General features: G+C 35.8%; 1 protein-coding gene across 1 annotated transcript in view; it reads left to right on the plus strand.

Moving 5' to 3' along the window:
* The first annotated feature begins 1,366 nt into the window (after positions 1 to 1,366).
* The window catches only part of TENM3 (teneurin transmembrane protein 3), a 1,675,137-nt gene continuing 1,650,280 nt past the window's right edge, over positions 1,367 to 26,223 (plus strand). Inside the window, exon 1 of the mRNA XM_043970124.1 lies at positions 1,367 to 1,528. The gene's annotated coding sequence lies outside the window, so the exon portion shown is untranslated. The remainder of the gene's footprint in view (positions 1,529 to 26,223) is intronic.

Raw genomic sequence — 26,223 nt, forward strand, 5'->3', positions numbered from 1 at the left:
TACTACCACACATGGAACTGTCACATCAAATCCCCTTCCCATCATGTTGATCACCTAAATAAGGGAGGTAGAGCAAAGCAGTAGAATCAGTGCTGAATAGGATGTCACATGACCTGAGTTCAAATTTACCTATTACTTGTGTGACCCCTATGTAAGTCAACTAATCTCCCCAACCCTGGATTTTCACATCTGTAAGATAAGGGTTGGAAGAGATGACCTCTAAGCATGGCATGCTGGGTAGTCAGAAATACTCTTCTTCATTTCTTTTATATCTTGGTTTCCCTTCTGAAAAGTGAGGGGCTAAGGTTGGACACCCTCTAAGGTCCTTTGTAGCTCTAGATATGTAAGCCAATGACCTCAATAAAGGGTATTGGGGCACTCCAGCTCCTTTGCTCCATTCATTTCTCCACATTACACCCCTGATGAGTGTGATGTACCTCCCTCACCTGTATCTATCTTCATGCCACCCAATGCTCCATTCTCCCTAGACCTTGACAGTGACTCTAGTTGACTTTTATTTCTGCATATGATAGCACACTTCTGTGCTTTATTTTACTATATGACATCTGCTTGTATATTCTGCCCTCATGATTTTTTTTTTTTTTGGAACTGCGGGGTGGTATAAGAACAACCATTGCTTTTATGCTGATGCTATTAAGCAAGGCTTCATTTCTGGAATCTTTTCTTGAAATGTGATATTCTTGGTTTGTGGAGGACTTCAATAAAACACATTTTAAAAATGGTTGAAAAAACTGATTTTCTCAGTGATAGTCGAAATTTTATGGTCCCATGCAAAATTTGATACTATCTTCTGTTTGGCTTGAAGTTTCATGCCCTATTGGCACCATACCCTGCCAGCTTCCCAAAGGTTGTGCTGACATTGCTCACTCTGTTATCAATGAGAGAATGAAAGTATCATGGGGTCACGTGCTACTAAACAAATTTTATAACATTTCTTAGCTCTCTCTATATGGGACAAATGTTTGTTGTAGGTAGGATTTCACTAGACACATTGGAATATATGGCTTCATTCCTCCCCAGTGTTTTGTTGGTCCAAAGCACTACAGGGTCACATCAAAGCATTTAAAAATTATTTTTGTATGTGATTAAGGAGGAAACTGAGGGCCAGAGAAGTAAAATAACTTACCCTAAGTCACATAGGAAGCACATGGCAAAGGTGAAGATATGTTGACACCAAATCTTGTACTCTTTCTACTAGGCTACTCTGCTTCTTAAAGTATGCCTATAATATACATCCTATCTACTGGATGACTGACAAGTATAAAGGAAATGAAAGATGTGTAGTTTACTTCTGTAGAAACTCTGTGGCTCAGTTACTACATAATATACATCATTCTCTTCACAGGTCAAGAACCATTTTTGAAGAAAAAAGCTGTATGTCATTGTGGGCTATCTATCATCTGTCAAGATCAACCATTAAGATTTGGTAGACCTCCCTGCCTAGTTACAGCACACCAGCTTTGCTTAGAGTCTGCAGAGAACTTCCCCAACTGCCCTATTAGCTCTGGTGAGTAGCTCAGTGGGTGCTATGACAACATTGGCTCCCAAGGAATTTCATTTTTGATTTTCTTTTTTATTTGAATGCTGCTATTTCCTCATTTGCAAATTTCGTAGAATATTATAGCAAATAACTTTTTCCCTCTTTCCTCCATCCATACCACCTTGACTCTAGCTATAATACTTATGCAAATCAATAGGATGTGTCTATATCTATATGGAAAAAAAAGTGTGATTCCTCCTTAGAATTTAAAAAGTTATTTTATAATGACATTTGAAAAAAATTAGTTGGAAACGTTCAGTACACATAGTATTTTGTCCTGCTGCTAAATGCCTTCAGAGTCAATTGTGAACCAAGAATAATTTCTGAGAATGATATATAGAATAGGTGGGGAAACTAAAACAGCTTTGGTTCATAAAGCAGAAATGATAAATGTGCCCAGAAAAATCTATAACAAGCATTTAGTGGACTGTATGAGTGAAAAATCTGTTGCATGCTAGTGAGATCATTAAATAGAAATTAAGGCTATTTGCTGCTTTAATGAGCATATCCTATCCATCTATTCAAGAAGCATACTTATTTCAGAGCAAAATAGGTGTCCAGTTTTTGTTGGTATCATTGACTTTTTTGGCATTGTGATCTTTAAGATGTATGAAAACCTTTTTCATTAACAAGTTGCTTCGTTGAAGTCACCAATGGCTTTTCTTGTTGTGATGCTTAGACACTTCTGTATCTGGCTATGATTATAATTTCAAGAATCATTTATGATGCCATAATCATAAGTAGAAAAAAGATAATTTATTCTTTCATTTGCTATGCCACAAATTATGCTAGGACTCTACTTCTTAAATGCGTATTACTATAATCAGTGAGAATTAATTTAAACATATGTTTCAGGCAGGGATTGAGAAAAGTCATTTTCTAGAATGACTAAGTGTCATAGGTGATATTTGAAAGAAACGGTAGTGTTTTAAATGTGTGTGCATATATATGTATATACATATAGATATGATGTATGTTACATAAATTTTGTAGGCATTGAGTACAGATATAAAGTTCTATGCCGTACCTTTATATGCGAATCTGTGACTTTGACAACTGTCACCTCCCAAAGCCTTATTAATAAATGCCCTCTAGTAGAATGTCAAGGCTGTGAGATTTTTGGCAAACCCAGATAATGTTCTCCATCTATTGACAGTAGGCCAGACACTGATTTGTTTCCCTAGTGGTAAGGATGATTCGATTCAAACCATCCACCTACCCTTGTCCCGTGCTCATTGTGAAATATTTTGCTATATAGGAAATGTCAGTCAGTCATCATGAAATAAGACTATCATGTGATAAATTAATGTGAAGATGCAAATATTCAAGAAATGGAACATAAGGATAGATGGGAAATAATACTGGAAAAAGTATGTTGAAGCAGGAAGCAGAAGTGGAATGGGAAATTATACTCTTCCTTTGTTTCCGGTTCAGGTCTGAGATTGCACTGGTACAGGGAGCAACAATAAAGGAAGACTTTCTTTTTTTTCTTTTTCTTTTTTTTTCTTTGTTTTTGGTGAGGCAATTGGGGTTAAATGACTTGCCCAGGGTCCACAGCTAGTAAGTGTTAGGTGTCTGAGGTCAGATTTGAACTCAAGTCCTCCTGAATCCAGGGCCGGTGCTCTATCCACTGCACCACCTAGCTGCCCCTAAGGAAGACTTTCTACCAAGGGAGATTGTCACCTTCTCTGCAGTTTATAATCTTATGGCCTCACTTAGGGGCACTGAGAAGTTAAGGGATTTGACCAGGGTTACAGAGTCAGTATGTGACAGACTTAAAACTTAAAACCCAGGTCATTCACACTGCCAGGATGGGTTTCTATCCATTTTGGCATACCACCTCTTGGAAATAATTACTGAAGACAAAACTTATGCTTAGTATTTCAATGAAACCATCAAGCTCTTCAATACATTTCTACAATCGACTGCAATATATTTGTAGAAATGGTCAAATCTGGATACCAAATGTAGAGATGATGTTCACTCATGATCTTCTTAGAGCAAAATGATTTTAACAAAATAAAAAGTAATATGTTTGCAAAAAGCAATGTAGGGGGGGCAGCTAGATGGCGCAGTGGTTAAATCACCGGCCCTGGATTCAGGAGTACCTGAGTTCAAATCCGGCCTCAGACACTTAACACTTACTAGCTGCGTGACCCTGGGCAAGTCACTTAACCCCCATTGCCCCCCCCCAAAAAAAAGCAATGTAGTTTCAAATTGGCATGCACATTTTATAAATCATATTTTCATCAGTAAACTAATTCATATGCATTAGAAAGCTTGCATTTGAGTGATGTTTTGGTCATCACATTTCCATAGTACATGATATATCAATGAAGAAACATATTCATGTAAAACTCTAAGATTGCTCAGCTATGACATCCTTCAAACCTTTTGAACTTCTATTGGCATTCAAAACAGGTCCCACTTATACCATAGCAACATTTATTCATAAAAACAAACTATTTTTATAAACATCATCATCTACATGGCACAATGGATTCTATTCTTTAGGATAGGTTCCCTGATCCAGTGAATTTGCTGAATATCATTCACAGGAGAGACTTTGGGAGTAATTTTCTAGCACTCTTCACTGGTAAGAAAACAGCTCTTGAAGGGATACATTCTTCTTTCTAGGGACTGAAGGATTTTCAAAAGAAAAGAGCATCTGTTCCCTTTTCCCCCTAATGATTTTATTGTCTTCTGGATCATGGCAATTTGCTTCAGTGAGAAGAGGCGTATTGCAATTCAGCACAGTTTGTCCTGTCTGGGTATCTGGATTTCCAAGCTGGGGGACCTGACTTACTTAAGACCTAACAGCTTCTCTCATTCTTCACCAGTTCCTTAAATTCAAAAGCAGCTTTTAGCCATTTTCTCTATCAGAGCAATAGCAGGCAATATCAAATTATATCCATCTCTTGGATCTTCACCTCTAGCTTTAATATAGTTCTGTCATCAACATTTCCTTAAACACGCAGTGTTGCTGAGGTGAGGAAAGGAGTTCATAGTTCAAAGATTCTGATATTTGCTACATGTTGGTTAGAATTCAGTGATAAGGATCAGGAGAATGCTTTTTATCCCTCATTTTAAAAGTTATTGAATAGAAAAGAGCAATAGTGTAACACTGGATATGATCTTTTTAAAGATAAGGCTGTCTTTACCAATGGGGGGCTATTAAAATTCTGGGATTTGATAAGTTGATCACTAGTAAATCTTCTCCCATTAGCTTTTTGACTTATAATTGAGGGATGGCGGTGTGCCATTAGAGATTCATTCCTTTGACTTAAGACTTTATTTCCCTATTAAAATATGAATACCTTTGGAGGATTCAAATCTCCCTGATGAAGGGAATAGGAAGGGGCTTTTCATCAAAGGTGTTGCAAGTTCATAAATGCAGATGCTTCTAAGCACTGAGTAAAATCAGCCTGAAGCTTTTTAATTGCCCATATGTCAGAAGCTGCAGGGGCTGATGACTCTTTATTCCCAAAATGACTTGGGCACCTGGTTGATAGACTGTTTGTGAAGAGAGATGGTAAGATGGCAACAAGGTAGAGAATATACTAGAATTTCTCCTATGTATAATCTGTCCACTTTATGGCTCAAATAATCTTCCTATAATTCATCATTCTGATTCCTTCATTCTCTAAATTAAAAGAATTTAGTGGCTATGCATTACCTATAGAATGAAATAAAAATTGCTTAGCTTTCATTCAAGGTCCTGCAACACATGTCCTCAATTTATGTTTCCTATCTTGTTTTAATATTCCTTCCTCTAAGGAACCCCATGTTCAGACAAATAGGACTATTCGCTGTCCTTTGACCTGGTCCTTCCTTCTCCAAAGTCATCACCTTTTTAAAAGCTGTTCCCTATGCCCAGATAGTCTTTTTCCACTGAACCCATCCCCACTCCTTCTCCATTGGTGATACCCTTCCCTGCTTTCAAAGTCTAAAAGAAAAATGACAATTTCTATGAATTCCCTCACTGACAACAGCAATAATAATGATGACGATGATGGCGATAATTAGTTATACTAAAATTAGCATCCATATACTTTGAGGTTTGCAAAGCGCTTCACATAATTTCATTTGATCCTCAAAACAAATGTGTAAGGTACATACTATTATTACTCCCATTTTACAGATGAGGATTTTATGTTGATCCTAGAGGTTATAGGGAGTAAAGGAGTGAATCATTAAGAGAACTCCTGGTTGTAGAGGGAAAGGATGATGACCCCAGATGTAAGGGGGGAAGAACAGTGCATTCCAGACACCCTCTAAATACTTGAATTTTGCTATCATATTCTCGCTAAGCTTTTTTTCCTAGTACCTTCACCTCCTCATATGATATAGGATCCAATCCCCCTACCATCTAGGTTGCTCTCCTCTGTTTATACTTCCCTAAATGTGGTGCCTAGAATTGAACCCAATGCTCCAGATGTGGTCTGACCAACTCAAATAAAACAATTCTTGTCAACCTTCTTATGGTCTATATGACCCTCTCAAGATTGCCTAAGAATGCATTATCTATTTTGGCTTCCATGTTGCACATTCAGTTAAATCCAACAAATGTTTTAAAGTACAGATCACAATGGTAGGGACTAGTAACAGAAAGAAAACTTCAAATAGCCCCTCTCCTTAAAGAGCTTAATTTTTGCTGGAGGGATACAGAATATTCAGAGATTAGTAAATAAACCTGGAAGAGTAAGAAAGAACTAACAAATGGGGATTTCAAAGGAGACTTCCTGTAAGAGTCTACATCTGAGTTGAACCTTAAAGGATACTAGAAATTTTGACAGATGGAGGGGAGGGCAATTACATTTCAGGCATGGGGGAATAGTCAGGTCAAAGCTTTGGGGAAGCCATTTGGCATGTATAGTTCAGGGAACGACTAGTAATCCCCTTTGGCTAGAACACTGAATGTATAAATGTGAGCAATGTGAAAGAAGTCCAGTAAAGTAAATGGGAGCTCATTTGTAAAGAACATTAAGAAGAAAAAGTTTGAGGAATTTCTGTTTCATCTTATACACAGTGAGGAACCACTGAAGATATTTGATCAGGGGAAACATAATCAACTTTAGGCAACTGGGTGGAGATTCAGCTGGAGAAGAGAAGACATGAAAGAATTAGAATGTTCATGTAATAGAATAAGTGAAACAAGATGAAAGCATGAATGAGGGGAATGGCTGAGGGAATAGAGAGGGACAGTTACAAGAATTGTTTAGAACCAACAAGATGGGCAAGACATGATTGGATACAGTCCCTGGGAAACAGGGAAGTATCAAGGAAGACTGAAATTATCAACCTGGAAGACCACAAGATGTTGATTCCATCAACATTTCACAATTTCTAAAAACCATATAATAAGCATTTTTTAATGTAATAAACATTTTTATTTATAGTTTTGGGTTCCAATTTTTATTCCTCCTTTTCACCCTCCCCTACCTTCTTCCTGAGGTGGCAAACAATCAGATATGGATTATACATGTATAATTATGTAAAACATTACCATATTTGCCATTTTGTACAAGAAAACTTGATTAAAAGGGGAAAAAAATGAAAAAAGTGAAAAAATAGTATGCTTCAGTCTGTTGGATAGTATATTTCATCACTTGTCTTTTGAGATTGTCTTGGATCATTGTATTGTTGAGAATAGTCAAGTTGTTCACAGTTCTTCATCAAACAATATTGCTATCTCTGTGTGTAATGTTCTCTTGGTTCTGCTCACTTCACTATACATCATTTCATACATGTCTTTCCAGGTCTTTCTGAAGTCGTACTGCTTGTCATTTCTTATAGCACAATAATATTCCATCACCATCATATACCACAGTTTGTTTAGTCATTCCCCAATTGACGGACAATCCTTTGATTTCCAATTCTCAGCCACCACAAAAATGGCTGCTATAAATATCTTTGTATAAATAGGTGTTTTTTCTCTTTTTGGAGAATGACTCTGGAATATAAACCTAGCAGTTGTATTGCTGGATCAAAGGGTATGCACCATTCTATAGCCCTTTGGGCAAAGTTCCCAATTGCTCTCTAGAATGGTTGGTTTTTTCACAACTCCACCAACAGTGGATAAGCATCCCAGTTTTTCCACATCCCCTCTAGCATCCAATATTTTCCTTTTTTGTTATATTAGCCACTCTGATAGGTGTGAGATGATACCTCAGAGTTGTTTGAATATGCATTTCTCTGATCAAGAGCATTTTTTTCATATGATTATAGAAAGCTTTGATTTCTTTGTATGTAAACTGCCTGTTCATATCATTAAAGCTCTTTTTTTTCTATAATCTTTTGTCTACCTGTATATCCTGCATACTGCACTTGTGAAGTTGATTTTTGGAACTCAAGTGTGGAACTTTGTATTAATCTTTAGTAACTTAAATCATGTTGTGTATGGTACAGTGGTATAGCCTGTTGGGATATTTGGGAATCCTGATTCTGTCATACAGCTTATTAATGCTGTCTCTGAGCTTTATTCCATCTGCAATTTGATTTACTTATAATGCATGCCTGTATTCAAATAATTGATAAAAATGTTGAATAGCATAGGACAGAGAAAAGGTGCCTGGGCCACTTTACTTCAGTCTATTTTGATATGACTCTATTAATGTCTACTCTTCGGGTTAATCATTTTACCACTTAAGAACTCACCTAACTACTGTTATCATTCCAAATCTCTCCATCTTGTCCAGATGTAAAATAAGAGAAAACTTTGTCATATGTTTTGTAGAAATTTTAACTTAGGCTTTAAGGTCATTTTTCTTAATTCTGCCCACTGGGAAGATGGAGGTTATCTGATTTCCATCAGATATTAGCTAATCTTTTATCTGCATAAAAATAGTTTCCCAGTTATAACTCAGTCTTCATTTTCCCTCAGACTAAGTAGGTATATTTTATAATGCTTTATTAATTTTCATTTCCAGATGTCTCATTTTTTTAAGCTCTAAATGGTTGCCTAAATTTCCAAATTCCTCACATCATTATTTGTGAGTTACATGTGAACAATTGGAAGAATAATACTTTTTAATAACATATTGGCATTGGGAGATCTAGACTTTTTGGAACATGAGTGGGGAATGTGTAGTTTGGTATTTGATCCTGTTTTTCAGTTAGGCATATCATTTGTAATCACCTAGCCCCTTAAGAACAATTTGCTTGTAACAGAAAAGAATTAAAGTACAGATGTAAAGTCATTTGCTCACAGTGTTATTTCAAATGCATGATCTCATTTGATTTTTTTCAGATACTCTAAACTCAGAGTCATGCTAATAACAATGATATATCACATCTATACAGTGCTTTTGTATTTTGCAAATCACTTTAATAACAATAACTTTGTAAGGCATAAATATTGTTATTCCCATTACACAGATTAGGAAACTGAAGTTGATAGAGGTCAAGTGACTTCCTATTATCAAATAGTAAGTAGTAGAACAATAGCACTGATAATCAGATCCAAGGGCAGCCCTCTTTTTTGTTACTTCACGATGGCTAAAACTCAACTTAACTTTCCCCCAAAGTAGCTCCTATTCCTGTAGTATTCTCTATAATGTCTAGTATGGTGCTTTGTAAAAATGTTTCCCTGATATTGATTATTATGATTTGATATAAGTAATAGAATATATCATTTAAATAACAAATTAGTACAGTCCTCAGCAGCATTCTAAAATCAATTGTCATTATTGTTGTCATTATTACTACTACTAGTAATATAATGATTGTCAAAATAAGACTAGAAACCAGCTAGGATAGAGTATTAAGACCAAATCTCACCAACTAATCAAATTTCTTTATCTTTATAAAGCGAATAGGATGATAGGTCAAAGGGGGTAGGCATTAGAGAAACAGTATGTAAACCCATCTCAGTCACTATGTGACCATGGGCAAATCATTTAATCTCTACATATACCTCACTTCATTAATATTCTCTAAGGGTGTTATCAGGTCTAAATCTCTGATGTTGTCATGTTATAGACATATGCTGATATGTTGATTTTAGCAAGACATTGGATAAAATCTCTCACCAAGAATGTATATGGATACAAATATGCACATGTATATGTACATGCACATGTATATGTACATGTATATGTATACACGTAAGTATATGTATACTTGTGCATATGTGTATACACACATGTATACATACATCTGTATACATAGACATATACAGAGAAATAGATATGTATATGTGTATTATATACATACATACATATATGCTAGATCGAAGGTGTTAAATATACAATAATTGGGAAATATTGAAGAAAACAAATAAAATGCAATAAAACATCAATAATGTTAATATGTGTTTTATAAGTCAATATGTGACCATAAGGATCCTTATGTAGTATTGAGTAAGCTATATTTGAGTTTAAGGTCACTGGACACAATCACAAAGGATACAGGTAAATTTTTAACTTGTCTAGAGAGTGGATAATTGGGTGGATATTAGCTTGGAAGAAGGTCTTTGGAAAACTATGATAGGACTCTGTCCTAGATGCTATTTTAAAATCGGATTAATACATTACATTTAAAATTAAAAAAAAACCCATTTCCTTGCAGTAAATGTACTCAGGAAAGCTCATGAATTTCAAACAAAATAGTAGACAGCAAAATTTTGTAGAGAAGTTTCAAAGGGCTTAGCTAAAAGACACTATTCTCTATCCAGTTCAACTTTAAAAAAGAAAAGAAAAGAAATGTCAATAGAACTCATTTCTTACAATGTGACAAGGAATCAGGCTCCACATAGTTCACTTCTCTTGTTGGAGTAATTTCTCACTACTATGAGAGTGCAGCAGGGTAATTCTTTTTCTTGAAATAGCACCACATCTTCAGATTTGGTAGATGTTCACATCAAAGAAAGCTTTTCAAAGTGTCAGTCTTTCTAGATACCTTAATTGGGAATAAAGTGAGACACAACATCAACAACAACAAAAAGGACATTGAAGTTGATATTGAGAGCTCCCTGAAGCTATATACTATATATATATATTTTTTTCTTCTTCTTAACAGAAAGGCTTCTTACATCACAAAAGTGGCATTTTAGAATGCAATGTATTAATTTAAAAATGTCTTCATATTCAGTAGAATATTGAAAGGCAAATGTCAATGGGTGCTGTAAATTGCGTAAACTTTGTCAAGTAATCTCTCTGGTATGCAATTCATCATCAAAGATACAAGCAAAAAGCTGCCCAGCAAAAGTTGCCTATGAATATATGTTTTCCTTGAGTTTTAAATGGTTATTTATTTTATAAGTTTTAGTCAGTTTCATCTTTCAACCTCCTACTTGGTAGTCAATTTATTATTTTGGACCATGTTGATTAAACCCTGTTGCTTCAGGGGAAGTCCAAGAGAGCAGCATGTTATTGGCATTACAGAAACAGTTGCCAGTAATCAATACATTTTTGTCCCGCATACAGGGTATATATTTAAGGACATAATTCATCAGAAATTGGCTTACTGGAGTTCTTGCCATTTCCATTGATTTTTCACTTGCCAGTCACTGTAAACATTCTATATGTGATAAAACAGATGCATTTATAATGAATACAATCATTCTGCAAAATAAAAATGTTCAGTTAGAGGAAAAAAAATTAAAAGTCTAAAATAAAAATAAAACAATACCAGTGATACTCTCTTGTTAGTGTTCTTCACATAAGAAAGCAACAGAACTGATGGAAATTTACAAAAAGTTACACTTAATGAGTCAATTTGGATACTGTAAATGGAATATGAAAATTTGGAATCCTGATTTCCAAGTTTGGACTCTAATTATTGATTTGTTTTGTGATATAAAGTCAGGAAATTAAACCTCTTATCTCAGTTCTCTATATGTCCATTATTTATGTCAAAACGGCAAATAAATTAATTATATGTAAAAATATTTTCCTTTCCACAGTAGACATATCTGTATAAATTTGCATGTAAATAAGTACTTTATAAATCAGAATCTCTTTTAATTGCACATAAAGGAAACCTAGAATGGATCCTTTTTTTGTACAGCAAAGAAACTATTTGTAAAATTATTTGCTGACCATTTGGACAAAAAAAAAAAAACAATCTTTCCACGATTCTTAACTAGTCAGAAAGTAGGGTTAAGGGTGAGTATAATTCTCTGCATTTGGAATAATAGCTTTTAGAGCATAATAAAGAAAGGATATGGAATCATAAGGACTTTGTTACAAAAAAGTGCAAATTGTTTCATTCCCTGAACATTGGATAATTTTAGGTCCCAATGAGAATCCTCACCCCATACATGCTAATTTACATATTGTGCTTACCTCTGGAGTTCAGCTAAAAAGAAGGTAGAAAAGAAATCATATCATTTTTTTTGTTTTTTGTTTTTTATGCAGGGCAATGAGGGTTAAGTGACTTGCCCAGGGTCACACAGCTAGTAAGTGTCAAGTGTCTGAGGTCAGATTTGAACTCAGGTTCTCCTGAATCCAGGGCCAGTGCTTTATCCACTGAGCCACCTAGCTGCCCGAAATCATATAATTTTTGATTTCCATGAACAGCTTGAGTCAGATCTCTGCCCAAGCCTCCTATGAAAGGGTATCACAAGGGATTTTTTTTTTCTTTACCATTCATTGTTAAGGACAAGAGGCAACTGCCTCAAAGAATCAATCCAATTAATGTTTCTATGTCCACATATTTATGGCACTATTTATCTCTCTTTGCTTGTTAGTAGAATTGTTGTCACAATTATCGGGGGAAAAAAGACTCAGCTATGGTTTTCCCAAAGGGAGGGGTGATACTTATCCAGATGCCCCACGAGAAAGGTTCGCATCAACTAACATATTCCTGGAATAGTTCTTATAGAACAGTTGCTTTGCTTTATAAAAAAGACAGAAATAGAAAGAGCTAAAGTAGGAGAGGTGCTATAAGAAGCTTAACCTACATGATTAACAACCGAAATCAAAAAGTCTTTTCCTCAGTAGCAGAATTATAGGTCTTTTCAGAAGATTTCACCCATTTCCCTATGTTGTCTTTTATGTCTTCCCATTAATGAGAGCATTATCTGGGGAACATGTAGGAGTGACAGAAGAAAAGGAACTGACTATGACTTGAAGGGCCCACATATTCCTTACAGTTGCTTCTTTCTTCCCCTTCCCCCTCCCACCCAATTGTCATATTAGATTGTCTAGCAAACACTCTCCATTATGCATCATTGTGAAACCACCAGTCAGTTCCCTCTGATTCACTCTAAGCCCATCAGATGGTGGACTCGGATGTTAATCAGACCAAGCCTTCTCATCCCATGACCTACTCTCAAGAAATCCAGTCCCCCAACATCTATTTAAGCATGTGGGTGGATTTTGCTGGTACTGTGGTAGGCTGCATCTCATGGAATTTAATGGCAATGTCGTTATAAAGAAATGGTATCCCATGGTGTGATTTACATCACGCTGTGTGAGCCGCCTACAGTTTTCAGCAGTTGGTTCTGTGTATGCAATTTATCCCTCTAGAAACCATTATTATAATACAAGAAATTCCTTAGGAAGTATAGAGGGAAGAACACATCACAGTCAGACTGTAATAACTATTTAGACCATTTAAACTCACTCAGCTTGTTCTATATTAGAAAAAGACAAGCTCTGTACAATTACATATTTTATGCATTTTATATGGCTTTTTGCTTTCATACATGAAAAAGGGATATATTGTTATGTATTTCAATGTAGATGTTTAGGAAAACAATTGCTCAAATTGTGAACTAGTTCCCCTAATCATAGCAAAACAGAACTGGAGTTTCTAGCTCCCTTCTGAGGAGACAGCTAAGGAAATACCTAATGAAATTGCTAGCACATACCATCATGATCAAGCATGAGATTAAAAAAGAATTAGTCAGCTCTTCCCACATTTTAACATGTAATATATTGGGAAGAACTTCTGTAATAAACATATTTCCCAGACATAGTTATTGGCCCCTCAGCATTTCATGGTATTTTTTACCATAAGTGTTAAATTGCTTTTTCTTACTTAAAGAAGGTTGATTATCTGCCTTTATAAAGCCATTGTGTTTTCCCATTTTTAGCCAATATTTTGAATACATCGAATTCCAAAAAAAAGTATATTAAATTCATGCCATATAGAACCATGCATTGAGCAGGATAGGAAGTTTAGATAACACATGGTACCTGCTTTCATGTATTTTTTGCATTACATATAGATGAGACACAGAATTCTTACATAATTTTACATTCAAGGATCTGTAACTTGTCAGTGTTGACATTCCTTCCCTGGATTAATCAATCATAGCATCCTAGATTTAGCATTTAGAACCTCCACCTAGTACAATAAGTTCATTGAGGAAGAGGAAAGGAAACCCAGTTGAGCTGAAATGGATTTAAGGACACACTGCTAATAAATAGCAAAATTTAGATTTGAACCCAAGTTCTCAGTTGTTAAATAGAGGACTGTTTTCAATGTATCATCAAGAGTCATATATTAGTTAAATGCCTAATATGGGCCAGGCACCATGCTACATTCTAGATACTTAAAGGCATAAATGAAAGAACCTCTCCCTTTAGGGAATTCTAATTCATAGATAAAGGTCATTATCCCCTTTATGACTCATCAGATTATTTTTCTTTCATTTTTTCTGGGCAATGAGGGTTGAGTGACTTGCCCAGGGTCACACAGCTAATAAGTGTTAAGTGTCTGAGGCCAGATTTGAACTCAGGTCCTCCTGACTCCAGGACCAGTGCTCTATCCACTGTACCACCTAGCTTCCCCAATCAGATGATTTTTTGAAAGTTATGTGGCTAAAAAAGATACTTTGTGTAAATGCGTGAAGATCCCACCCCACTAGCAAGGCTCCTCCCCAGACAAGAGATAAATAGTGCCCTAATTCAAATCTTTAATGCTTGCTAGGACCTGTGAGAGTTCATTCTAAAGGTATATACCTGTAGGTATAACCATTTAAACTTATAACTATAGGACTTCAATAGGGGAAAAAATACATAATTAATAGAAATTCTACATTGTGTCTTAGGACATAAAGCCATCATCACAAGGGGAATCTATTATATCTAAGATGGTATCTAAAGTCTATGGCAGCCTCAGTTATGTAATGCTTATATACATTGGATATTTCACATTTTAATTTTTATTGAATTAGTTAATGAATCCTAGTCGATTATATTGATTGCATATATGAAAAAATTGACTACAGTAGGCTATATTTATTCCAAATGAAATATGTTTCAGGTATATCAAGATCTATAAGGCTTTCCTTTCACTAGAAAAAATAACATCTAATGGTAATGAAAATAACTGATGTAAGAGACAAGTAACACAGGGACTTGAAACTGAAAAGAAAAGGGCAGTGCAGAGAGGGCAAAGTAGAAACCCATACTTGAACAGTTATTGCCTTGCTATGAATTAATTAATTTAAAAATAATCGATTTTATTTTCAGTTTATGAAATGAAACAAGCATTTCTATAACATAATAGAATAAAAAAGATGATTATATATAAAACAGCAAATCTATTATAAAGAACTTGCTATTTCTTTTAAATATCCAATGAAGTTATAATCTCACTTTTTTGTGTGTGTGTGAGGCAATTGGGGTTAAGTGACTTGCCCAGGGTCATGCAGCTAGTAAGTGTTAAGTGTCTGAGCCTGGATTTGAACTCAAGTCTTCCTGGACCCAGCACTGGTGCTGTATCTACTGCGCCATCTAGCTGCCCCAATATCACTTTTATCCTTTCTTTTTTCTTCCCTCCATTGCCCCTGCCACCTAAAGATGGCTACCATTAGATAGGTGTTTGCGATTGAGGGATTATAGGGATTATATGTTAGAAAAAGGAAATTAGTGGCTTGGGCCTACATGATCTTTGGCAACAGATGATTTTCTAGAGTATTATTTCATCACTCTTGCAGGTTTACTTTTGTTTCATATTTAAGTTTCTCCAACTAATAACAATAATTGGCTCATATTGGGTGCTCAGTGGCTCATCACTGCCTTCTATTACTACTTTTTTTTTACTTTTGCCACAGATCATCTTCATTTCTTAGAATTCTGTTTAACAACTCTGGACTTTGCTTTGTAGGTAGGCAGAGATATAACTAAGAATTATGGTCCTTGGGACAAGTAGCACACACCGTTCCCCATGTAAAGATCACAAAAGGCATACTTATTTGAGAAGACATCACATCAGGCAGGACAGAGACACTGGGCCAGGAGAGACCACTGCTGTTGAGATTGCTCTCAGTGGTGGTTTGGAGACTGGCGGAACAGGGTGAAGCCAAGAAAGAGGTAACTTCAACATCCCATCTGGTAGCATCCTGCTTTAGCTAATTTTCTTCATTTCTACATTTCTGAAGAATTACAGGCAGTGTCTGTAGCCACTAGATGTGGTACATTAGGAAAAAGGTCTCTGTTTCCTCACTCTTTTTACAGTTCTATACATTGAAGAATGGACTGAGACTTTTCCCCAACACCTGTCACTCATTTGTCATAACAGCTTCCCAGCTGTGAGCTAATATTAATTCAAGCCCCAAATGGCCATTCATATCCAACTCCTAGAGGGACCTTACTTTGTAAAAAACCTTTCATTTTTAGCTTCCTAGTTTTCATTCAATGAGTATGTTTTTAGTATTAAGCATTAATGATAAAAATTTCTCTCTAGTCAGTATATTTAGTATTTACAGTAAAACAATTGAAGATTTAGATTATTTCTAATTTTGAATTTCTGCCAAATTTCTAGTGAAGGTGCCTATATCAGTTATTCTGGCCTAGACTATAATAATTATTTAAATCCCATTTTTGTCATGTTATAATATTGAACTTCTATGTTTTGGTTCACTTATCACACAACACCCTCGCTTTGCCTTGCAAATATAGATTTTATAAGTTTTGTTGCATTTCATTGATATCTCTTAATACTGTGAGCCTAGCCCACTTATCTGGAATGATAATATCTCATGTTATCTAGTGCCTTAAGGTTTATAAGGCACCATTTCCAAAGCAGTCACATCAGGTAAGTAAGGAAACTTTTTATTTCTTTTTTACAGATGAGGAAACTGAGATTTTAGCTTAAGTGACTTACTCAGGGTCACTTAGGAAATGAAGTTTGGATTTTTAAATTGTCATCACTTGACTCTAAGATCAATGATTTCTTTTCACCATTCTAACAGATTTGCTTTCATGACAAACCCATCCATTGATTTTCTTTTTGTGAAAAGAAAAATAAGGGAGAAAAGAGGAAGAAGGAAAGAAAGAAAAAAATGAGAGAGAAAGCAAGCAAGTAGCATTTCAAGGGGTATCATTGAGTTTCAAAATAATTACCATATTCAATCATGCCTTTTTAAAAATTTTATGATAAGTAAAAAATATAAAATTCTGTAAAATCATATGAGAAAGAGATCCCTCCTAACTGGGGAGATTGACGCAAGATTAATGGAATATGGGATACGTAGTTTGGTATTTTCAAATTAATTAAAAGATAGGCAGAATATCAACAAGTGGAAATAGAAAAATAGGCCATTCCAGGTTCAGAGAAGAAAATGTGTAGGGTTCACAGAGGTAGGAAAGCTTGTCTCCTATTAAAGAGACAATAGTTCAAACCATTATTGATGAACTTGGAGGGGAGGGGCAGGAGTGAGCAGGTTTGGGAAGGAGAGAATAACTCATTAATTTTTGAGATTTTTAAAAATTGATTTTAAAATTTTTATCCCTGAACATTTCTGAATCAGATTTTATTTGAGGGTGGTAAGTCCGGATTCTTTGCCAGAAGAACAAGCTGGTAGAAGAATGATATGCCTTTTCCAACTTTCTATAGCCTTATATGAATATCACTAAATATCAGATCTCAAGAACATTTGCGAATAATTAAAAGAATAGATAATTTGTATGGTTCATTTTCTGTTTCTTTAAAATATCAGCATTTTATAAGTTTTAGTGTGACTACATTATCTTCTTCCAAAAAAAATGAACGAGTTAATAAAATTCTGCTTTATTAAACCGTTCCACCTGGGACTCACTTCCCATCTTTCCACTTATACCCTTAAAACATCACTTAATTATAACCACAGAGTCATTTTATGCACTGTACACAAAATAAGGAAACAGTAGACCTTCCATGATCTTTTTATTATTAAATCTAATTATTATTCATAGCATAGGGTATAATACTAGTAAGCACATAATTCATAGCTGAGCACTGCATCTAGGGTAACATCAATGTCTCTCAAAGCGTTCAGTGTTTATTAAATGCCTACTGTGTGTATGGAATGGGAGATTGCAGGGAGGGAGGAAGAAGAAAGATGAAAATGGCATTTTCTCTGCCCTGGGAAATCTGTTCTCTCTAACCGCCATTGTTGTAATGCAGATTCCTTGACTTCCTCTGTGGAATGAAAAGAGATACAGGTTTCACTCTTTTTTTTTTTTTTGGCAAGGCAGTGAGGGTTTAAGTGACTTGCCAAGGTCACACAGCTAGTAAGTGTCAAGTGTCTGAGCTGGATTTGAACTCAGGTCCTCCTGAATAAAGGGCCAGTGCTTTCCACTACACCACCTAGCTGCCCCTAGGCTTCACTTTAAAAGAAATTCAAAAGTCTTGTGTAAAGGAGAGGTTCAAATTATGGAAACATTTCAATTGGCAGCTCATTTTAAGGTTAGGTAATGGTAATATTCATTTTCAGCTACAATATAAAGCAAAAGTTTGCATAGAAAATTATTTCTAAGATAAAATTATTGATCTCCTCTAGGGGTGGTAGTTAAGAATTGTGTAAAGACAGGCCCATCATGGTAAATGGACCTAAGATTTCATATTCTTAGAGTATTCTTGATGAGGTAACTCTCTCCGCCAAAACAAGTCAGCATCTCTGCCTATAATTTGTAGTCATCATTAGTTTACCCTCAGAGAATTTAAGTGACTTGCCCTGGCTCATATAGTTAATACCTTTGTGAGTAAGAATTTGAACTCAAGTCTTGCGGAATCCAAGCCCAAATACATTTGTTCGTGACTCAGTTTCCTCATCTGGAAAATGAGAGGTTGGGCTTGTTGGTTTCCAAGGTCCTTACTGGTTTTAAATCTCTCGTGTGTAGTACAATCCTTAAAGCATGGGAACATATCAGGATGTCTAGGGATCTCTTTATTTCATTCAGGATTTCTATTTGAAGTCTGAGAAGACATGGTTTTCTATTAAAGATTTGGGGTTTGATATTTCCACGTCACAGATAAGTTTTCAGTATCAGTCAGACCTGTGATAATTCTATTTGAATCAAAATAACAGTTGTACTCTACGAGAGCTACCATCCCCCCTACGCTGACACATACACCCTCCAGCCAGCTGTTTACACCACGGTCAATCAGCAAAGAAAATCATCATGTTTGTAGGTTGAACTGAGCAGTTGTTTTTCCTATCTGATCTAGAATACCTACTTTAACATATCTTCCCCTCTACCCACCCCAGTCTCCTCTCTCCACTAATTGATTCTTAAAACTCCTCAGTTGATTGATTTTTAGTTTCATTGAATTGACAAACTTGATTGGCTCTCTTTGCATGGGGTAAATATAGCTTTAGACACTTTCCTCACATGCAGACAGTTTCCTGTGAAAGCAAGAAATAATATATTCAATGCCTCGCTAGGCCTACTCCCTGATGTTCTCACCTGAGAGGGTTGAGACTTGTTTATTTTTCTTAATTGCAATAAATACCATATCATTTCCTAGTTGATAGGAGAAGCTCTGTGAAATAAGTCCTTATAGAGGCTACAGAGAATATCAGTATTAATAATTGCAGCCCCCACACTCATATCCATGCTATTAAATCACAAACAAGTTTGGGGATAACAACTTCATTGCTTCCGACATCTCTCTTAAGAATCTTCTGTTGCACTATTCCATAAATAGTTCCAGGGACCTGAGTTATCTAGATTCACTGAATATATAGAGCTTGAATTTTCAGCCTAGTTGCCTCAACCTTTTACTTCCCTTTACCTCTGGAGACCTGATCTGAATCTGCTGTTTAAATGCTACATGAAAATGTTTCTAACAGACTGAGGTGAAAAACATTTTAAACTAGAAGCCTTCCTATAAGTAAATATATTAACTACATTACCTTTACACCTCATAAAGAAATCCTGAAGCAAGAATAAATCCTATGATCTAGGATCAAATTGTTTTTAAGACAAAGGTTAATTGATCACTTTTTTCCTAACCAAACATGAATAACATAGTCCTTACACAAAGATGATGGTACTGATCCACCGTAACTAAATATCCAAGTTGATTTTTGTTAATAGTTCTAATTCCAATATGTTTGCACCAGTGGAGGTAAACTTTTCCTTGCTTGGCTTTGGGATCATTGACAAGTATTTACCAACCATATTATTATTTATTATCTCAGGTCATGGTAAAGTCAAGTCAATGCACATTTATCATGTAAAAGACACCATACTGAGTGCTAGGGGTACAAAGAAAGGGTAAAAACAAAACCGAAATGTTAACGAGTCTCTGTTCTCTAGGAGCTCACACTCTAACTCTAACAGAGGAGAAAGTTGTTCTTATTTGTCCTTCTTTCTCCAAGAGATCCATGACATTGGGAAGTGATGTCATGACTTACACTGAATTGGATTTAAGTGAGGGAGGGCTGTGCAAAGTCACCAGCCTCACTCTCTCCTCCAGAGCTATTTGGGTCCAGTGGCAAGATACATGTCAGGACCATTGGAGATGGGCCCAGATGTTTAAGGCAATTGGGGTTAAGAGACTTGCCCAGGGTCACACAGCTAGTAAGTGTCTGAGGTGAGATTTGAACTCAGGTGCTCCCAACTTCAGGACCAGTACTCTATCCACTGTGCCCTGAAGGAGAAAGTAAGCTCTTTGAGAACAGCAACTCTCCCTAGAATCTAACAAAGTGGCTGGTACATAGTATATGCTTAATGAAGTCTGATAAATGCAGTGGATGAGTGAAGATTAGCTTGCAAACAGCAATAATGAAAGCCTCTGTCCTCCTTAGTGTTGTCTTCTAGCCATCCTTAAATTGATCCCCCTTATTTTACATATATACACACATGCACGCACACATACACACATACATGCTTATTTGTGTCTAATGGTAGCAATATCTTGGGCAAGGGGCAGGGAAGAAGAAAAAGGGAAAAAAGAAATTAACATGATAACTTTATTATATATCTAAAAAGAACAGAGAGTTGTATGTAATAGATTTGCAATTTCATATGGAAAAAATTGTTAGCCTTTGAAGGTTAATGGGTGTGCCTTCAATTTGAGATTTACTCAAAGCTTATTGTGATTCTAATAGAATTAGAAAGAATAGTATGAACTGCATCTTCAAAATAGATTGTGTAGATTGTGGGATATTACCAAAAGATGTCATAGAGTGTAAACTACTTGAAAGCAAGGACTGTTCATTTATCTTTATCTTCTCAACATTTGCTTTGTGCATGTATAAGCTTAATCATGGGGGTGTTGTTATGGTCAGCATGCATTATTTTATTTTATATTATTATTTATTCATTTTTTGCAGGGCAATGGGGGTTAAGTGACTTGCCCAGGGTCACACATCTAGTGTCAAGTGTCTGAGGCTGAATTTGAACTCAGGTCCTCCTGAATCCAAGGCCAGTGCCTTATCCACTGCGCCACCTAGCTGCCCCCTGCATGCATTATTTTAAACCAAATTTATCAGCCACGTAATTTTGTTATTTGGTCCTAATAGCCAGTCACTAATCAGAAGAGAATCTTAATAAATAAATAAACAAGTCAGCCTCTATACAGCATAGACTTTTAACTATTTGATTATATTACAGAAAGGTGACAGTTAATATCAATGAATTTCTTGTGTCAAATAAAACATCTGCCTTAGATTATTTCTTGTTATAAAAATGCATATTTTAAATAATATAATTTAAGTTACAAAAATTCTAATATATGTTTTAGAAATTGTAGAAGGAAACAGGTGTCTGCCTATACATAAATAATATCCAATACCAGTGAATTAACTGTGGTGCACTGTTGTTCTCATTGTCAGATTCCACTGAAGTTTTGTTTAGAATTTCATGAATTCTGACACAGAGAGATTATTTGATACCTGGAGTAAAACAATGTGGTAATATTGATTAGTGTTCCTGTTTTTAGGAGACTCCACTCTCCTCCAAAAAGATAATGTTTACAATAGAAAGGGAGATTTCTGGAGTCTTTTATTCAACAATCAATTGCCATTAATTGACTGAAAGCATGAAATATTTTTAAAAAAATCTTCCTTTCCTTTCCTTTCCTTTCCTTTCCTTTCCTTTTTTTTTTTTTTTTTTTTTTTTTTTGCTACTATGGCATATTTGAGATGAGAGCCACATTAACGATGAACTAGGGCCCTAGGTCAGGATCATTCTGCATCATAGATGACATTATGTGCTGATTTCGCTGAGCTAAAAAAAACTGCTGAAAAATAATTCTTTTTCTGCCCTTGTCAGTGGCTTCAGCCTGGAGTAATAGAAAATCAGCCATACCTGAGTCAGATAATCATTACAAAATGAATTTTGTTCTAGACTCACAGAAGTAATTGGGGAAGAGATGGGAACATGTGATAGGTATGATGAATATTACTTTTAGTTAAAGCTTGCTAAGATATATCAGACCCTAAGTGCTGATAATTGAGCCCACGTTGGTATCTGTAAATTGCTCAAACTGAACATAAGGGATCACTTAAAACATTCTGCCCCCCCCTCGGAAAAAAAAAAAAAGCTTGCTTTTCTCTTTTTCCTTATCCCTGGTAAGGGGTGTTCAGTTAATCATACTGAGGTCTTTCCTTTCCTACTGCAAGAGCTGATTACCCAGCAGGAGGTGTGGTTCCAGCAGGGCAAGTCAGAATGGTGCTGACTATTCCCTGGGGAGGGACATCCTGTAAAAACACCAAGGTTGAGAACTGTCATATTCACAGCAGTAGGTGAATTTTCCTCAGAAATTAATGGAGCAAGCTGGGCAAAAATGTTTTTAAACTACATCTTCCCTAGAGTAAGATGCAAATTCAAAGCTCTTTTGAAGCCCTGGAATGAAAGTTAAAGATAAGACTTTTTAGTTTTTTTTTTCTTTCCCTTTACTTTTTTTTTCTTTTTTGACATTGATAATATAGGCAACCCCAGCACAACGAATATTAACTTGAAACTCTGAGGAGGTGGCAGAGTTATTATTCAGGCTGGTTCAGTATGTACTCATGACTTTTTCAATCCCAGTTTATCCAGAGAGTTCTTAGGTAATGATCTTGAGAATTTTCTGGGCACCTCTTCCTTTAGTCATTTGTTAGGTAAATAAGGTCTATTGGGAGCCTGGATGGCTTTGAATGTGGGAACCACAGCCATCCAGGAGCCCACATGCCAAAAGCAGCTTCCATGAAAAAAGAGGGTGCACAAGCATTGGAAGTCTTTTGTTTCTTTTGTCAACTGCATTCCTTTTCTTTTCCCAGCGTGCCATCATCTTAGATTATGTCCAGTTCAAGAGTAGCAACTGAAAGAATTCTATGATAAATTTAAAAGAATATTCCGGCTCGTGTATGACTTTGGCCAGCTCATTTCTCTTTTGTGCGATTCTTTCTTCATCTGAAAAATGATGGGGTTGCTCTAAATTATTTCTGAGATCCCTTCTATCTCAAAATACTCTTCTCCTGTGATCTAATCAATTTTTGAGAATCATCTATTACATTTTCTGGAAAGGTTTTCCCCCTTGTCCCAGGGATACACTTAGAAATGGTGATGTATAGTAGATGATTACAGGGTTTTAAGGGCTGTTTTTATACTAGAGTGGATTTTTTATATTGATGAGGTAGCCTTCAGGACCACAAGGAAAAAAAGAACTAGACTAGGAATGAGGAGAGCTAAGTCCTAGACCTCTGAACAGACTCCTTACCCCTACTATGTCTTTGAACAAAAGACTTAATTTCTCTGTTTCAATTTCCTCTTCAAAATGGACTGATATATAGCATATTTCATTAGGGCATATTCAATCAAAAAATGCATTATTCTTGGCCTAGAGTCAGGAAGACTCATCTTCCTGAATTCAGTTGTGATCTCAGACACTTACACTAGCTGTGTGACCCTGGGCAAGTCATGTAACCCTGTTTGCTTCAGTTTCATCATCTGTAAAATGATCTGGAGAAGGAATTGGAAAACCACTCCAGTATCTTTGCCAAGAAAACCCCAAATGGGGTAATGAAGAGTAATATACAACTGAAAACAACTTAACATTAGGAACAACAACAACAACAACAAAACGTATAAAATTACACTGAAATATTACATAAAATGAAAACTTCTTAAAATGAGACATAAAATACCAATAATTTTTACAGCATTAGGCTATACTTGGGCATATCTTTTCTTCCTAACTCCCAGGTGTTTTGTGGTAATCAAATTCAAAAACTGCCAGATATCTTATAAATGGTGACCACCCATCCTGACAAGATTTTACTCTAATCAAATGACTAAAATGTTGATTCAAAAATGAGGATCAAAAAACCTCATTATGTTGAAAGGAGAAGGGATTTTAGAGATTTACTCCAATTCCTTTTTTAAATAGGAGAGGCAATGGATGCTCAGCGATGACACAACTTACCTATAGGTTTTCTCACTCTTAAGCCAGTGTTCCTGAAGATTAACATGCTGATCTGTACTTGTATTTTCTTCCCCATTTGACTGTTGTTTTTGTTTTGAATGGGACCTGTCATTTCATTGATATAGGGAATTCCTGATGAGGAAAATCCATTGACTTACTTTGCAATTTAATATTCTTAGGAAACTACCTGGGATGCTGAATTAAGTGACTTGCCCTGCATCACAAAGCTTTATGTACTCAAGGCCAAACCAGAACCCAAGTTTCTTGACTTTGAGGCTGGTTCCTAACTGTGTTGTGATGCCTCTTGTATTTTAAATAAATGTTGTAATAAATGGTATAGTCCTGAATAGAACTAATATATACATATTTATTTAGCATCCTATGCTTAAATCATAATGTACAGTTGACATAACTGGTAAAACTGGTGACAGCTTCTAACATCTTATTGCATCTTCCCACTCACCAAAACTTATATTTATATATGTTGCTCTCTAAATCTTTTTTTTTCAAACATCATTGTCGTACATACTCTGAAAATTCAACTCTTGAACTGAAAAATTTCCATTGTTGTTAGTGACAGGAAATTCTGAGTACACGAGAAGAGAAGCAGGTAAGACTTCTACTCCATGTACATTTAAGTCTACTTCAAAGTCAAGGACATTATTCAAGAGGTATTATAATGAAGAGAGTACAGAAAATGGAGTCAACAGAGGCTTGGCTTAAAATTCTGTGACTGGCAGGAGATAGCTGGACAACTATGGGCAGGCCTTTGACTCTCTTTTTCTGTGCTTGATATTCCTTATCTATTGAGAAAAAACAAAAAAAAAAAAAAAAAAAAAACTGTGGTCTGTACCTCACATGGTACTTGTGCATGCCAGATGAGATAATGTACAAAACAAGGCCATATCAATGTCAACCATTTTTATTATTATACTCTTCAGCTAATCATATTGATACCTTCGTAAGCAGGTAGTCACAGGGTAATAAATTAAAAACTTGAAGAGAATTTAGAGAATGCCTAATATAAGCCCATCTATTTGCAGATAAGGTCACAGAAGAAATAAGTGATAGGCAGGATCACATAGTATCCTATAATTAGGAAGTGGAAATTCTAATCTCCATTTTACATACATGAGTTTTGGTTTACAGATTAACAAATAGCACAATGACACCTCTACTTCAGTAGAAAAGATTAATTTGACCCACTCGGGATATGAGTCACTAGAAAAGTTTGCATCCTTCCCATGTTTATAAGAAAAAGGCCTGTCTGATTATGTTTAAAAGTCAGATATTAAAAGTGATAGCTGGGGAGCAGCTGGTGGCACAGCGGATAAAGCACTGGCCTTGGATTCAGGAGGACCTGAGTTCAAATTCGGCCTCAGACACTTGACACTTACTAGCTGTGTGACCCTGGGCAAGTCACTTAACCCCAATTGCCTCACCAAAAAAAAAAAAAAGTGATAGCAAACAGGAAGTTCTCATTCTCTGAATGCTTCATAAAATTATAATTAAATCAGTTAAATTCAAGTGACAAATCTTACAATTTTCTTTGATAGGACAGAGTTCATAAGCTTTGTATGTTGGGAGACTTTTTTTTTAATGAAGTTAACTATCACCTCCCACTCCCTTCTCTTTTCCTCCCTGTCCTCCCTCTGTCTTTCTCTGTCTCTGTCTCTCTCTTCTACCACTAGTCATTCTCTTCAAATGAAGCAGATGTTTTCAACAAAACAAGAATAAATTCAGTAGAGTAAAAAATAATGCGCTTGTCTAATTTATGCCAGTGACTGTCAGACTTTTCCCACAAAATAAAAACCAAACTACTTTTAAACATGGCTGAAGACTTTCATTAAGGAGCTTTCTCTAGGTAAAGTCAACTTCTTTGTCAGTTTGCCATACTCCCTAGCTTTCCAAGGCACATTGCCAGAACTTACCATGTAGGGCAACAGCAAATGTTTCTATGGAGGTCACAAGCCCCCATTCTCTACCTCCAAATTATCATGCTTCAGGTTAATGGGCTTCTGGCTTTAACCTTCAGAGTTTCCAGTGTATTAGTTATAGTACAGCCCTCACTTTCATTAACACATGCCCCC

This window comes from Dromiciops gliroides, chromosome 6 (assembly GCF_019393635.1).
Source record: "Dromiciops gliroides isolate mDroGli1 chromosome 6, mDroGli1.pri, whole genome shotgun sequence".
NCBI lineage: Eukaryota > Metazoa > Chordata > Mammalia > Microbiotheria > Microbiotheriidae > Dromiciops > Dromiciops gliroides.